Raw genomic sequence first — 16,079 nt, 5'->3', positions numbered from 1 at the left:
GACTTTCTCGGATCACGGAAAGAAAGATATCGTAATTTAAAGTTTTATATAAAACCGTCGTATCTGTCTTTTTGAACCCTCTGATCTCTTTCATAAGGTTTTCAGAGGTAACTCGAGGATAGCTTGGGCAATGTATAGGCTTTATTTCATCACAATCTGATCAAAAATATATCGTAATTCAAAGTTTTATCCATAATAATATTATAAATTCGGAAGTAACTCCTTCAGTTATGTTTTCACGACTAAACCGCTGAACCTACTTCGATCAAGTCTGGTGTGAAGTCAGCTTGGATCCCGAGCAAGAACATAGGCCACTTTAGAAACAAGTGTCTAGTACATGATACTTATTGATTGAAAAATATTATTGAACGAAAAATATTTACTGTTTGAAAAAGGCATTTACTCTTTGAGTTTTCATCTTCATCATATTTGTGAAAATGCCTTTATAGGTTGACATCTGCTTTGCGAAACAATACGAAGTAATGAATACAATGCGTATACAATCTTTAGTGTGTTTAAACCTTACATCCACACTATTTGTTGCACAATGTGCACTGTATAATGCATAGCTGTTTCAATAACACGACGCATAGACGCGCACTCCTGCCCATGACGCTGTGCACACGCTGCTCGGTACCGACACTGTGCCTGGTGACAACGTGCGCTGGGACAGCAGGGCTCACATCGCGAGCTATGGTCCCGCAAACAGGCAGACACGTGACGGCAGCTGACGGTACTGCACGTGCAGTGCCTCAATTACTCACCATCACTCACTATAACAGAGCTACTGATATGCGAGCACAGGCACGGGTAACAGCTAGTTCTTACGTAAAATATGCGGGTCTTGATGCACGGTTATTACTGAAATATTTCTGATTCTTCACTTTCTCCCCGTGTACTCGTATCTGTTCATCGAAGAGTCCACGGGTGTACTGCCGGTTCGTAGTGTCCAACGGGCACAATATTTCGGCGATCAGACTTGTCGCCATCGTCTTATGCGCTGGCGAACTGAGCTCCTGAGGGCGTCTTACGAGCGTACCAAGATCTTGGCCCAGACTTATAAATACTGTGACAGCGTTATCAGACAGGCCATCGAAATTTGCACCAGGGACGAAGTCATCAACCGAGACTGCGGTTATAGTTTTAGCAAGGCATGGGGACCAGCACTGAGTATAATTAAGAAGACACTCAGCAATCTGGCGAGCTGAGCGGACGTAGCAGCTACACCGACGCTGCCACAGACGCCGACCCCTGCGTCTCCGCGACTGCCGACGCGCGCCCGTGGGAACGGCCCGTGGGGGGAGGGAACATAAGGCGACCGCCCGCTCTCAGGAGCTCAGTTCGTCAGCGCACCTGACGATGGCGACATGTCTGATCGCCGAAATGTTGTGCGCGTTGGACGCTATGAACCGGCAGTGCGCCTGTCGACTCCTCGATCAACTGAAAAATTTGTTTCTTTGCACACACTTGAATGCATGCTCGCGCGCTCACATGCATGCACATACACACACATTGTAGACAGAATGTACATACTTACAGAGAGACCAATACAGTATAACCATTGTAAATCGAAATTTTGACAGTGTTGACTGGAATACACTCTCTGAAGTTCTGAAGGCAGCAGGGGCAAAATACAGGGACCGGAAGGCTATTTACAACTTATGCATAAACCAGACGGTAGTCGAGGGGTGTGAAGCGGAAGCAGTGGCTGAGAAGGGAGTGAGACAGTGCTGTAGCCTATCCCCGATTTTATTCAGTCTGTACATTGAACAAGCAGTAAAGGGAACGAAAGAAAAATTTGGGGTATGAATTAAAGTACAGGGAGAAGAAATAAAAATTATGAGATTTGCCAACGATGTTTTAATTCTGTCAGAGACAGCAAAGGAGTTGAAACAGCAGCTGAACGGAATGGACAGTGTTTGAAAGGGGGATATAAGACGAACATCAATAAAAGCAAAACAAGGATAATGGCATGTAGTCGAATTAAATCAGATGATATAAGGGAATCAGACTAGGAAGCGAGACACTTCAAGTAGTAGATGAGTTTTGCTATTAAGGCAGCAAAAAAAACTAGTGATGGCCGAAGTAGGTAGGATATAAAATGTAGGCTGGCAATAGTAAGAAAAGTATTTCTGAAAAAGAGAAATCTCTTAACATCGAATGTAGATTTTAAGTAATAGGAAGTCTTTTCTGAAGGTATTTCTTTGGAGTGTAATCATGTATGGAAGTGAAATATGGACGATAAACAGTTCAGATAAAAAGAGAATAGAAGCTACCGAAGTTTGGTACTACAGAAGAATGCTGAAGGTTAGATGGGTCCATCATGTAACTAATGATCAAGTACTGAATAGAACTGGGAGACAAGAAACTTGTGGCACGACCTGACTAGAAGAAGGAATCGGTTGGTAGGACGTGTTCCGAGGCATCAATGGATCACCCATTTAGTACTGGAGGGAAGTGTGGGGGCTAAAAGGCGTAGAGGGAGACCAAGAGATGAATATAGCAAGCAGATCAGAAAGATATAGGTTGCAGTAATTATTCGAAGATGAAGATGCTCGCACAGGATAGAACAGCGTGGAGAGCTGCATCAAACAAGTCTTTGGACTGAACACCACAACAATAACAAAATGAAATTTCATGGAACAGTTTTGTGAAGTTCACGTTGGTCTTAGATGTGGGTAGCTACAGCAACACTGTATCTGTACATCATATTGAAAAGTCTGCGATCCTTTGTTGCTAGCAAAGTGATCACGCAGGTTGGCAATGAATGAACAAGATTCGCAAGTTCTTGTAAAAGGATTGTAGCACTTCCATGTAGTTTGGGGCACGCATATCACCGTTCTCGTCTTCTCCACAAGAGTAAAACTGCAGCCTTCGAAGATGTTTATGGAAACATATGGTTAAATATGAATCTGGTTATTGGAGAGGTGAGGTGTCTACGAATCAGCACATTTAACATAAGAACTGTTGTTTCGATAACACGAGTTGTGCACAACAGTGCTAATGAAGCATACACAGGGAAAATGTGCACTCTTTTATAATTGGCTTTTCTTTAAAAATTAGTCCACCAAATTGATGGTATCCCGTCCCACAGGCAAGCATTACACAACGATTCCTCAAAAAGTTTGCATTTGTCGGTTCAACAGCTGCTCTCCTCACGTACACTGAAATGACGTTTCCACAGGCACACAGGGACTGTGCATGCAAACGAAATAATGATCGTAGCTGCTTTTTAACAACGATATATGTACTGTCCGTTTAAGCAAACAGTGGCATTGCCTCTGATCAGTTCAAATGTTACTAACATTATTTCCGGGTACTTTTATTCAATTCATGCACGTTACGAAGTTGCGTTCTCGGCACGCAGATATAGACCATGAGAAGTATTCTGGAGCATCATGTAATAATCCGCGTTTGTGAAACAATCCCAAAACAATTTAGCTCTGAGTCTCCTTAGCAGCCACCAAAGATCATCATGTTGTGAGTTCTCGATCTGCGGTGGTGCATGGTATTGAGGAAACGAAAGGGGTGGGGGTCATGGGCAGGTGGCAGATGCCGCTGAGCCGGATAGTGTTGCTCACGTAGCATTCACAGCAACGATCCCACCCGTAGGGACCACCTTCCTGATACATACAAGACAGACGGTATCAGTAGATAGGTAATAGTTCAAATGTATTCATACTTTTTGGTACTGCTCCATCTCTGATTCTTTGGCGACTGCTCAGCATGGACATGTAATGTTTGCAATAACTAACGTTATATTTTCAGCGTTTATTATACGTGTTTTGCTGTAGCTGTGCATACAGTTGACTTAATCAGTTCCTCTAAAAGCAAGGGTAATATTAATTAGTTATGTGCTCCATACGTGATATTCATGTGTGTAACATCTAAATCGAACAAACGGAGAATGCATGTTAAGAAGAATTACTGACACATCTGCAGAAATACTTCTTGATAAATGAAGAACCACAGCAGCTGTTGAACGATTCTTTATTAAAATACTGGTTTTGCATCTTATAGCTAACGTGTTCATACGTATCTAATTCATATGAAATCGAGATCAGAATTACGTGGACGGCCCAGCATTCTTAGCCCGTGCTTTCGAAGGTCGTTTTATTTTGATTTGACTGAGAATGTTGTCCGTCCATTTAATCCTGGTTTGGATTGTATATGGATTGATTATGTGGACCTGAGGTTGCCGCTAAAAGCTACAAAATCGCACGTTTTAGTACTGGATCGTTAAACAGGTGTTACAGTTCTTTATTTGTCAATAAATATTTCTATAGCTACGTTCGGGCCATTTACAGGTTTTTCTGTATAAATGAGTAATTATTTCTTTTCAAGAAGTCTTGTGTTGAATAGGAGTTGTTAAGAAGAAACATCTTTCATCTACATTTGAAAATACTTTTCCTGTCTGTGAGACGTTTTATTTTCGAGGATAGGTAAAGAGCTCTCTAGCTATATATTTCAACCTCTTCTGTGCCCAAGCTGGATCAGTTAAAGGAAATGCAGATCATGTTTACTTGTAGTGTAGTACTTGTGAATATCTCTGTTACTCCCAAATTCTGATTGATTATTGATGACAAATTTGATAAATTAAGAAATTGGTTTGGAGGTTATGATTAATATCCCCAGCTGCTTAAAAAGATGCCCGAAAGATGTACGTCAGGGAACCCCACACACCACTGTAATTATTACGATATTACAGTGCCTGTGTTATTCAGAATTATGATGAAAAGATCCTTGGGACAAGCATGCATGTCCGAAGGCATAGGCATTGCGGCGACTACAGCCGTTACGAAGTAGATGAAATGTATTCGCAGTTGCCACTATGGACAAACATCAGCTGTACAATGGAATGATGACAATGAAAATTTATGCCGAAACAGGACTCGAACGCGGATTTACCGCTTATCACGAGCGGTCGCCTTACCATTTGGCTATAACAGCACGACTCACGGCCAGATCCAGACTTCCACATGTCGTTAACATGTATCTACAATCTGTACTCCTACATCCATATGTATATTCTAGTACGGAGGAGACATTTTACTTGAAAGTAGCTTTCCCGATGTCGGAGGATAAATATGGTATTCTAGTGCCAGTGTTGTTCAGAACTACGATGCAAAGTTCTTTGGGACGTACACTGTGTGATCAAAGGTATCCGGACACCTACCAAAAACATGTTGTGGTCTTCAGTCCAGATATTGGTTTGATGCAGCTCTCCATGCTACTATATCCTGTGCACGCTTCTTCATCTGTCAGTACCTGCTGTGACCTACATCTTTCTGAATCTGCTTAGTGTATTCATCTCTGGTTTCCCTCTACGATTTTTACCCTCCACGCTGCCCTCCAATACTAAATCGGTGATCTCTTGATGCCTCAGAACATGTCCCACCAATCGATCCCTTCTTCTAGTCACGTTGTGCCACAAATTTCTCTTCTCCTAAATTCTACTCAATACCTCCTCATTAGTTATGTTATCTACCCATCTAATCTTCAGCATTCTTCTGTTGCACCACATTTCGAGGGTTCTATTCTCTTCTTGTCTAAACTATTTATGTCCACGTTTCACTTACATACATGGCTACATTCCATACAAATACCTTCAGAAACGATTTCCCTACGCTTAAATCTGTACTCGAGGTTAACAAATTTCTCTTCTTCAGAAACGCTTTCGTTGCCACTGCCAGTCTACATTTTATATCCTCTCTACTTCGACCATCATCAGTTATTTTGCTCCCCAAACAGCAAAACTCATTTACTACTTTAAGTATTTCATTTCCTAATCTAATGCCCTCAGCATCACCAAATTTTATTCGACTACATTCCATTATTCTCGTTTTGCTTTTGTTGATGTTCATCTTATATCCTCCTTTCAATACACTGTCGATTCTGTTCAACTGCTCTTCCAGGTCCTTTGCTGTCTCTGACAGAATTACAATGCCATAGGTAAAACTCAAAGATTTAATTTCTTCTCTATGGATCTTAATTCCTACTCCGAATTTTTCTTTTGTTTCCTTTACTGCTTGCTGAATATACAGATTGATTAACATTGGGGAGAGGCTACAACCCTGTCTCACTCCTTTCCCAAACACTGCTTCCCTTTCATGCCCCTCGACTCTTATAACTGCCATCTGGTTTCTGTACCAATTGTAAATAGCCTTTCGCTCCCGGTATTTTACCCCTGCCACCTTCAGAATTTGAAAGAGAGTATTCCAGTTAACATTGTGAAAAGCTTTCTCTAAGTATACAAATGCTAGACACGCAGTCTTGCCTTTCCTTAATCTATTTTCTTAGATAAGTCGCAGGCTCAGTATTGCCTCGCGTGTTCCAACATTTCTACGGAATCCAAACTGATCTTCCCCGAGGCCGGCTCCTACCAGTTTTACATTCGTCTGTAAAGAATTCGTGTTAGTATTTTGCAGCTGTGACTTATTAAACTGATAGTTCGGTAATTTTCACATCTGTCAACACCTACTTTCTTTGGGGTTGGAATTATTACATTCTTCGTGAAGTCTGAGGGTATTTCGACTCCCGGGGCCTTGTTTCGACTCAGGTCTTTCAGTGCTCTGTCAAACTCTTCACGCAGTATCATACCCCCATTTCATCTTCATCTACATCCTCTCCCAATTCCATAATATTGTCCTCAAGTATGTCGCCGTTGTATACTCCTTCCACCATTCTGCTTTCCCTTTTTTGCTTAGAACTGGGTTTCCATCGAAGCTCTTGATATTCATACAAGTGGTTCTCTTCTCTCCAAAGGTCTCTTTAATTTTCCTGTAGGCAGTATCTATCTTATCCCTAGTGAGACAAGCCTCTACATCCTTACATTTGTCCTCTAGCCATCCCTGCTTAGCCATTTTGCAATTCCTGTCGATCTCATTTTTGAGACGTTTGTATTCCTTTTAGCCTGCTTCATTTACTGCATTTTTATATTTTCTCCTTTCATCAGTTAAATTCAGTATCGCTTCTGTTACCCAAAGATTTCTGCTAGCCCTCGTCTTTTTACCTACTTGATCCTCTGCTGCCTTCACTATTTCATTTCTCAAACCTACCCATTCTTCTTCTACTGTATTTCTTTCCCCCATTCTTGTCAATTGTTCCCTTATGCTCTCCCAGAAACTCTGTACAACCTCTGGTTTAGTCAGTTTATCCAGGTCCCATCTCCTTAAATTCCCACCTTTTTGCAGTTTCTTCAGTTTTAATCTACAGGTCATACCCAATAGATTGTGGTCAGAGTCCACATCTGCCCCTGGAAATGTCTTACAATTTAAAACCTGGTTCCAGAATCTGTATCTTACCATTATATAATCTATCTGAGACCTTCCAGTACCTCCAGGCCCCTTCCATATACACAACCTTCTTTCATGGTTCTTGAACCAAGTACTAGCTTTGATTAAGTTATGCTCTGTGCAAAATTCTGCCAGGCGGCTTCCTCTTTCACCCCTTAGCCCCATTCCTTATTCACCTACTACGTTTTCTTCTCTTCCTTCTCCTACTATCGAATTCCGGTCACAGATCACTATTAAATTTTTGTCTCCTTTCACTTTCTGAATAATTTCTTTTATCTCATCATACATTTCATCACTCTCTTCGTCATCTGCGGAGATAGTTGACATATAAACTTATACACGAAGCCCACGGCTATCACAGTAGTACATCTTGGCCACAATAATGCGTTCACTATGCTGTTCGTAGTAGTTTACCCGCACTCCTATTTTTTTTTATTCATTACTAAACCCGCTCCTGCATTACCCCTATTTGATTTTGTATTTATAACCCTGTATTCAAATGGTTCAAATGGCTCTGAGCACTATGGGACTCAACTGCTGAGGTTATTAGTCCCCTAGAACTTAGAACTAGTTAAACCTAACTAACCTAAGGACATCACAAACATCCATGCCCGAGGCAGGATTCGAACCTGCGACCGTAGCGGTCTTGCGGTTCCAGACTGCAGCGCCTTTAACCGCACGGCCACTTCGGCCGGCCTGTATTCACCTGACCAGAAGTCTTGTTTGTCCTGTCACGGAACTTCACTAATTCTCTCTCTATCTAACTTTAACCTATCCATTTCCCTTTTTAAATTTTCTAATCTACCTGCCCGATTAAGGGATCAGACATTCCAAGCTCCGATCCGCAGAACGCCAGTTTTCTTTCTCCTGATAACGACGTCCTCTTGAGTAGTCCCCGCCTGGAGATTCGAATGGGGGACTATTTTACCTCCGGAATATTTTACCCAATAGGACGCCATCATCATTTAATCATACAGTAAAGCTGCATGCCCTCGGGAAAAATTACGGCCGTAGTTTCCCCTTGCTTTCAGCCGTTCGCAGTACCAGCACAGCAAGGCCGTTTTGGTTATTGTTACAAGGCCAGATCAGTCAATCATCCAGACTGTTACCCTTGCAACTACTGAAAAGGCTGCTGCCCCTCTTCAGGAACCACACGTTTGTCTGGCCTCTCAACAGATACCCCTCCGTTGTGGTTGCACCTACGATTCGGCAATGGTTCAAATGGCTCTGAGCACTATGGGACTCAACTGCTGTGGTCATCAGTCCCCTAGAACTTAAAACTACTTAAATCTAACTAACCTAAGGACATCACACACATCCATGCCCGAGGCAGGATTCGAACCTGCGACCGTAGGAGTCGCACGGTTCCGGACTGCGCGCCTAGAACCGCGAGACCACGATACGGCTATCTGTATCGCTGAGGCACACAAGCCTTCCCACCAACGGCAAGATCCATTGTTCATGAGGGGGTGGGGGGAGGGGGGGTGCGGCAGGAACATACGTTTTTCATATGAGGTATATTGTGGTGCCACCTACTGCCAGGTACTGCACATCAACGATCTCAGTAGTCATTAGAAATCGTGAGAAAGCAGAATGGGGCGCTCCGCGGAACTCGCGGACTTTGAACGCGGTTAGGTGATTGGGTGTCACTTGGGTCATACGTCTGTACGCGAGATTTCCACACTCCTAAACATCTCTAGGTCTACTGCTTGCAATGTGATTGTGAAGTGGAAACATTAAGTGGGAAAACTTGGATTTCATTATCGAGCGGCTACTTGTAATCCACACATCACGCTGGTAAATGCCAAACGACGCCTCGCTTGGTGTAAGGAGCGTGAACATTGGAGGATTGAACAGCGGGAAAACGTTATGTGGGGCGACGAATCACGGTACACAATGTGGCGATCCGATGGGAAGATGTGGGTATGGCGAATGCCCGGTGAATGTCATCTGCCAGCGTGTGTAATGCCAACAGTAAAATTCGGAGGCGGTGTTATGGTGTGGTCGTGTTTTTATGGAGGGGGCTTGCTCCCCTTGTTGTTTTGCGTGACTCTATCACAGCACAGGCCTACATTGATGTTTTAAGCACCTTCTTGCTTCCCACTGTTGATGAGAAACTCGGGGATGGCGATTGCAGCTTTCATCACGATCGAGCACCTGTTCATAATGCACGGCCTGTGGCGGAGTGGTTACACGACAATAACATCCCTGTAATAGACCGGCCTGCACAGAGTTCTGACCTGAAACCTATAGAACACGTTTGGGATGTTTTGGAACGCCGACTTCGTGACAGGCCTCACCGACCGATATCGATACCTCTCCTCAGTGCAGCACTCCGTGAAGAATCGGCTGCCATTCACCGAGAATCCTTCAAGCACCTGATCGAACGTATGCCTGCGAGTGTTTAAGCTGTCATTAAGGCTAATGGTGGGCCAGCATTACCGATTGAAGTCGCCACAAACTTGTAAGTCATTTTCAGCCAGGTGTCCAGATACTTTTGACCACATAGTGTGCATGCATCTCTCTAGCACATGTGTGTTGTTCGAACCGACCAGTAACAAATTTAGCAACCTGTCTCTTAATTGATTCGGTTTCTTTCTTTAATGCGACCTGGTACTGATCCCAACATTCGAGCAGTACTCAAGAACAGGTCGCAATAGCGTCCTATGTTGGATCTCCCGAAATTCTCCTAATAAACCGAAATCGACCATTCGCCTTCCCTCTCACAATCCTCAGATGCTCGTTCCATTTCATATCGCTTTGGAACGTTACTACCAGGTACTTAAATGACTTGACTGTGCCAAGGAAGACACTACTAATGCTGTATCCAAACATTATTGGTTTGGTTTTCCTACTAATCCGCTTTAACGTAGGTTTCCTAAGTTTGGAGCTAGCTAACATTCATCACAACGACTATGAATTTTGTCTAAGTCATCCTGTATCCTCCTAGTCACTCAGCTTCGACATTTTCCCGTACACCACAGCATCTTCAGCTAACAACCGCAGATTGCCGCCCACCCTTTCTGCAAGATCATTTATGTCCTATCACACTTCCCTGGGACAGTCCTGACTTTACGCTTGTCTCTGCGGAACACTCGCCGTCGAGGGTAACATAGTGTGTTCTGTTATTTAAGAAGTCTTCGAGCCACTCACATATCTGGTTCAAATTGCTCTGAGCATATTGGACTTAACATCTGTGGTCATCAGTCCCCTAGAGTTAGAACTACTTTAACCTAACTAACCTAAGTACACCACACACATCCATGCCCGAGGCAGGATTCGAACCTGTGACCGTAGCAGCAACGCGGTTACCGACTGAAGCGCCTAGAACCGCTCGGCCACAACGGCCGGCTCCACATATCTGGAAACATATGCCAAATGCTCGTACCTTCATTAACAGTCGGCAATGGGGCACGATGTCAAATGCTTTCCGGAGATCTGGAAGTACAGAATCCGCCTGTTGCTCTTCATCCGTAGTTCGCAATATGTCATGTGCCAAAGGGGAAAGCCGAGTTTCGCGCGAGCGATGCATTCTAAAACCGTGCTGATTCATGGACTTCAGCTTCTAGGCCTCAAAAAACTTTGTTGTACTGGAACTGAGAATATGTTCAAGGATTTTGTAGCAAATCGATGCTACCGATATTAGTCTGCAATTTTGGGGATACGTTCTTTTACTCTTCTTATATACAGGAGATTTATGGAGGGGTCGTTATTGCCGAGGTAATCGAGATACCGTTCCTCTCATCTCTATAACGTACATCCAGCATCTATGCTAGGTACTACTCGACTCAAAGAGCTCCGCGTGATCAGGACGAGACAGTTTATTTTCTTCTCTTGAGCTTACGAACGGGGATCTAGTAAGTTTTGCTGCTGACGCGGCACCGCACCCGCACCCGCCGCCTGGGTGCTCGGCTCTCCCACACAGCCAGCACGCGCAGGGCTGACGGCGCCTGCGCTGATGGCCGCTTAACCCCGGAGCACGCGAGGGGGCGTAGCGTTTCTTGACGTCACGTCAGAGCACGGCACGGCTCGCAGGGCCCGGCCGTGGGAGCAGCACGGACCACTGCTCCACACGGCGCTGTAATTGGCCCACGGGCGCTGCCAATGTACATAAACGACTGGATGCGCCATCACCCCACGAGAAACACCGTTCCCAAGAATGGCCGCATCTTCAGAGGCATTGACTGCGGGAAATTCACTGGGACAGCGTGGGCGCTGTACCCAGTCTCGTAACGACGGGTTTGTGCGCGCCACTGCTTATAACGCCCGCAACTCGGCGCGGCGGTGGCAGATTCACAGTTGGTGAACGCTTCCTATCTGGAGGAGAATATTCTGTCTCTAATGCTAGTAACTCTCAGGCCATGAAAATCCCTTCCTGGCGTTAATTCCGTGTTCGTCGTTTACGCAGTTCGGAAATGATGTATACACTTTCATGATGATTACAGCAATTACTACATTTTTGTTCGCAGATGCCAACCTCGCGCCACATGCGTACAAATTTGTTCGGAATCTGGCGAATCTGCCTGTATCGCGAGGTGCCGAGATGTGCTTGACCCAAAACTAGTACGCTCTCAGAAAGGGAGAACCTCAACAAGTCAAGATTAGAATGTGACGAAACCTAGACAGAGTACAGAACACATAGACGACGTAAGTAAGACATTCCAACGTAGTTCTCAGCAAAGAATTTATGGGAGAACGTACAGATCTTGTGCAATACACGTCCATGTTGCTCCTGCATGTTTTCTAATATCATCCAGTCAGCTTACATTAGATCAATGTATCTTTCTTTTGTTCTTACGTCCTGGAATTCAGTGAAAAATTTTGTTTGTCCTTCTACCAGCCGTTACCTCCCACCCACATTCACTTCATTTCCGTGACGGTCATAACTACTTCTTGTACTCTCTCAGTCATTTTTGTTTATTTTTCCTTTATTTTCTAACAAGTATCCGTTGTTCGCCGATCAAGCTCTACCTTTGGAACTGTTTTCACATTAGAAGTGTTTTCTGACTACCGTAACTCAAAACAGGTAGCACACAATTTTTGTACGCTTTTATTTCAGATGCAATGGGGCCTTTATTTTGATACCCGTATTCAGTTAACCAAATATTCAAAACCTCATTAACTGCAGTTTGTTAGTGTGCTGGTTCCACTTTAAATTTATCTTATTGTGATTTTCATACTATCAGATCTGCTCTTTGGAATTCCTCTTTTCGTATTTTATCGGCACTACAGTACAACGTCATATGTGTGAATGTAGAATCTCCCGACATGTACTGTCACTGGAAAGCCCTCGGCTTTCAAGCCGGCTAATAGTGTTAAACTACCGTTTCGAAGAGTGTCGTGTTCATTATTATACCCGACAACTTTTTCACCAATAGTGTACACCGGGAGAGTCTACATTCACACATATGGCATCTGTACACGGAGAAGGTGACCGACAGCTTCAGCCAAATGCAGAAAGAAAACACGGGGAAAGGGAAACTTCTCAGCAACTTAGCTTTCCTACAGCGACGTCGAGATGAGAGCATACATCCTACCACGGTGTGCGGATCTAGTACCCTGTGAGAACCAAGAAGGCCAGCCGGATTCTACTATGAACAGGCATGGCCATAGCGAGGGGGCACTCGGTTTACATGGAAAGAGCTGGGCAGGGATGCACTTACGCTGCTCGCATCCCACTTGCATGTGGCACTCACACGTGGGAGTGAGCGGACACAAGTGGCACGGTGCCACAAAACAGCTCAGCAAATTCGACAGCCCTGACTACTAACAAGGAGGCGGATTGTACTACAACTACTGTAACTTTAATAAAGAAGTTACTAGATTTAGCTACAGTTTCCGTTCTCGCGAAAGGGCTGACCTTCGCACACATCCCGAGGACCATACCGAAACTGGACATCATTAGTGGTACGGAAGTAGCAATTAGAGGTCTGCTAAAGGAAGAAGCAGACGAGATATGGCGGAAAACCTTTAGGGTCGTCGATAAGTCTCAACTTCGGAATTCACACATGACCGCTGCGAAACGTAAGGCAATCCCATCACTGAGAGATGATACTGACACTCTGGTTCTTCCAGCGAATAAAGGGGTTACAACGATGGCGAGGCACACCGACGACTACCTTCATAAAGTTGGCTCGCTGCTACAGTACCCGGCTTTCAAGAAACTTAAGAAGGATCCAACCTCGACGTTGACCAGGAGAACGGTGGCTCTGCTGAAGAGTTGAGATCTGCCACAGGCAGTGATGAAGCGGCTGTAACCTAGGAGGCCTGTGTGGACTATCTAAAATCCACAAGGGTCTGGTGCTTGTGCGGTCAAAACTCGACACAATTAATTCACACAATGGCCAAGTATCTGGCGACACTTCTAAAAACACTTATGGGACACTGTATTCATCATGTTAAGAACACAGACGATTTCGTGAAAATACGTAACGACATGCGACTTCAAAGAGATGAACAACTGATGAGTTTTAATGTTGTATCTATATTCATGAAATATCTTCTGCAAGATTCTTTGGCGCTGCTTTCGCAAGATTTCGAACAGCAAATATTGAAACTTTTTGAACATGCACTGACGACCACCTACTTTCAGTGCAATGGAGGCTGGCTCCAGGGATCGCAGATCTCTACAGGGAACACTTTAAGGAGGTGCTCCTTGAAACCTCTTGTCAGAAATCCAAGCACTACTTTCGCTGTGTCGGCGATATTTTCGTGGTATGTGGGAAAGGCAGAGAGGCACTGGATGTGTTTGTGGACCACCTTAAAAGCAGGCTTCAAAATATTACTTTCACCACTGAAACTACGAGAATGGTTGTCTCCCTCTCTTGGGCGTAGTAATAAAGTAGAAAGAAAATGGCACTAGGCCATTCAGGGTATACGAAGAAGACACTTAAACACCTGTACCTGCATGCAACTAGCGCCATCCATACAGAGCAACGGAAGACAGTTCCCACCAACATGGTACACAGAGCGTTTGTTAGTGTTACTCCTAAAAATTTAAATGGTATGATATACTCCACATGTTCATTGCTAATCTTGTAACGAAATGCTATTGGATTCTTTCTCTTTGTTATGGGCATATATTACTTAAAATGTTCTCCATTCAGGTTGTGTAGAGACTAGAAATTTTGAGAAGTGTCACAAACAATACAGGTGCTAGAAAACTGGAAAGTTGTACTAAAGACAATAATAAAAAAAATTAAATTGCATTTGTAGCTGTAACAACTTCAGCTGAATGACGGAATGTTTTTCTAACATAGATACCGCCACTCTTTCTCAAAACAATAGTCTGATGCACCTAAAATATTTTGTGTAACAGGTATATTTCTTATACTGATACCTTGAAATACAATATCTCAAATGTGAAAGAAAATTGGCCGTGACCTGTTAAAATAAACTGCCCCGTAACACGTCTGAAAAATGTTTATTGCAGGCTGACAGTCTCATACCCACAGTTGCAATTTCGACATTTTGATCATTTTCAAGTGGTGACGGGTTCTGAAAACACAACAGTACTCAACATTAATAAGAAGTACAAGAATGACGCGCGTCTCTCTGCGCCTAGTATCAGCCTCTGTCACATACACCATCGTTATGTGACGAAACCCACGAAACGAAATTCGTGCTTACTGGTCATGTGATATCGAATATGCAGAAATGAGAAGTACGAGATTCTCGCTGGATACCGTGAACCGTTACCTCGTTTCCAGCGTCCACGACGTCGGTAGTTGGCTAACCTCTGAACCCTCCTCCCCTTCACGTTCTGAGGAGAAGTATCTGGTCTGTTAGAGGATCCCCACGCCGGCGGTGTCCGGTGCCGGGGAAGCGGCCCGCGGCTGTTCCAAATGACGGGCGGGCTGTCTGACGCGGGGGCGTAGGAACGCAGAGGTCGGCGCGCCCCGCGGCGAGAGACGGCCCGAGCCGAACCGCGCCTGTAATTGCAGGAGGATCCCACCTCTCTGGCGCCCGCATTTGAATAATCGTGCGGCCCGGGCCGGCAGTTCACACGCGAATCCAACACTCCTCGTTTTGTGAACGTGGCCGACACTGCACCGCGCTGTCATCAACACCGAGGGACGCCATCTTTTGGACAAACAGTGCCTGATCTGAAACGTGACGGTGTTACACTGGGGGGAGGGGGGGGGGGGAGAAGAAAAGTTACGAATAAAAATTTTCTTGCTTTTATAAGTACAATGATGTTGTCAACCTGAAGTTGCTTGTGTCCTATCAATTTGGAGAATCAGCTTGTAGCTTAAAGCCCACTTGCTAGTGTCCTCCGTAATTCCTGTTGCTGCTCAAGCCGCTGCTAGACGCACAACAGCCATTTGAATAATCTACATTTATACTCCGCAATGGACAATGGATGACTCGCAGCCACCTCTGACATTTTCTTCTGCCTTATGCTGATGACACTGGCTGTTCTTTTGTTTTTATACACTATAAACCTTGCGCGTTGTGGAGCTCAATTGTTCAAACACTTTCTATAACCAGGGTGTTACTCAAATCCTCAGGCCTACGTACTACCCGGATGCATCGCTAATCTGGCTGAAACCATGACGAACACAATCAGCGACCAGCCTAGAAAACCGGTGGCGACACTTTCTGCAGGACTCGCCCATCATTCTACAGGACACTGCCCGTGTGCATATGGCACAAGTTGTGACTGTTTCATTCGGATCGATGGCACTTGTGGTGTCACCGCTAGACACCACACTTGCTAGGTGGTAACTTAAATCGGCCGCGGTCCTGTAGTACATGTCGGACCCGCGTGTCGCCACTGTGTAA

The sequence above is a fragment of the Schistocerca nitens genome, chromosome 4 (assembly GCF_023898315.1).
Source record: "Schistocerca nitens isolate TAMUIC-IGC-003100 chromosome 4, iqSchNite1.1, whole genome shotgun sequence".
In the NCBI taxonomy this organism is placed as follows: domain Eukaryota; kingdom Metazoa; phylum Arthropoda; class Insecta; order Orthoptera; family Acrididae; genus Schistocerca; species Schistocerca nitens.
This window is presented reverse-complemented; position numbering follows the sequence as displayed.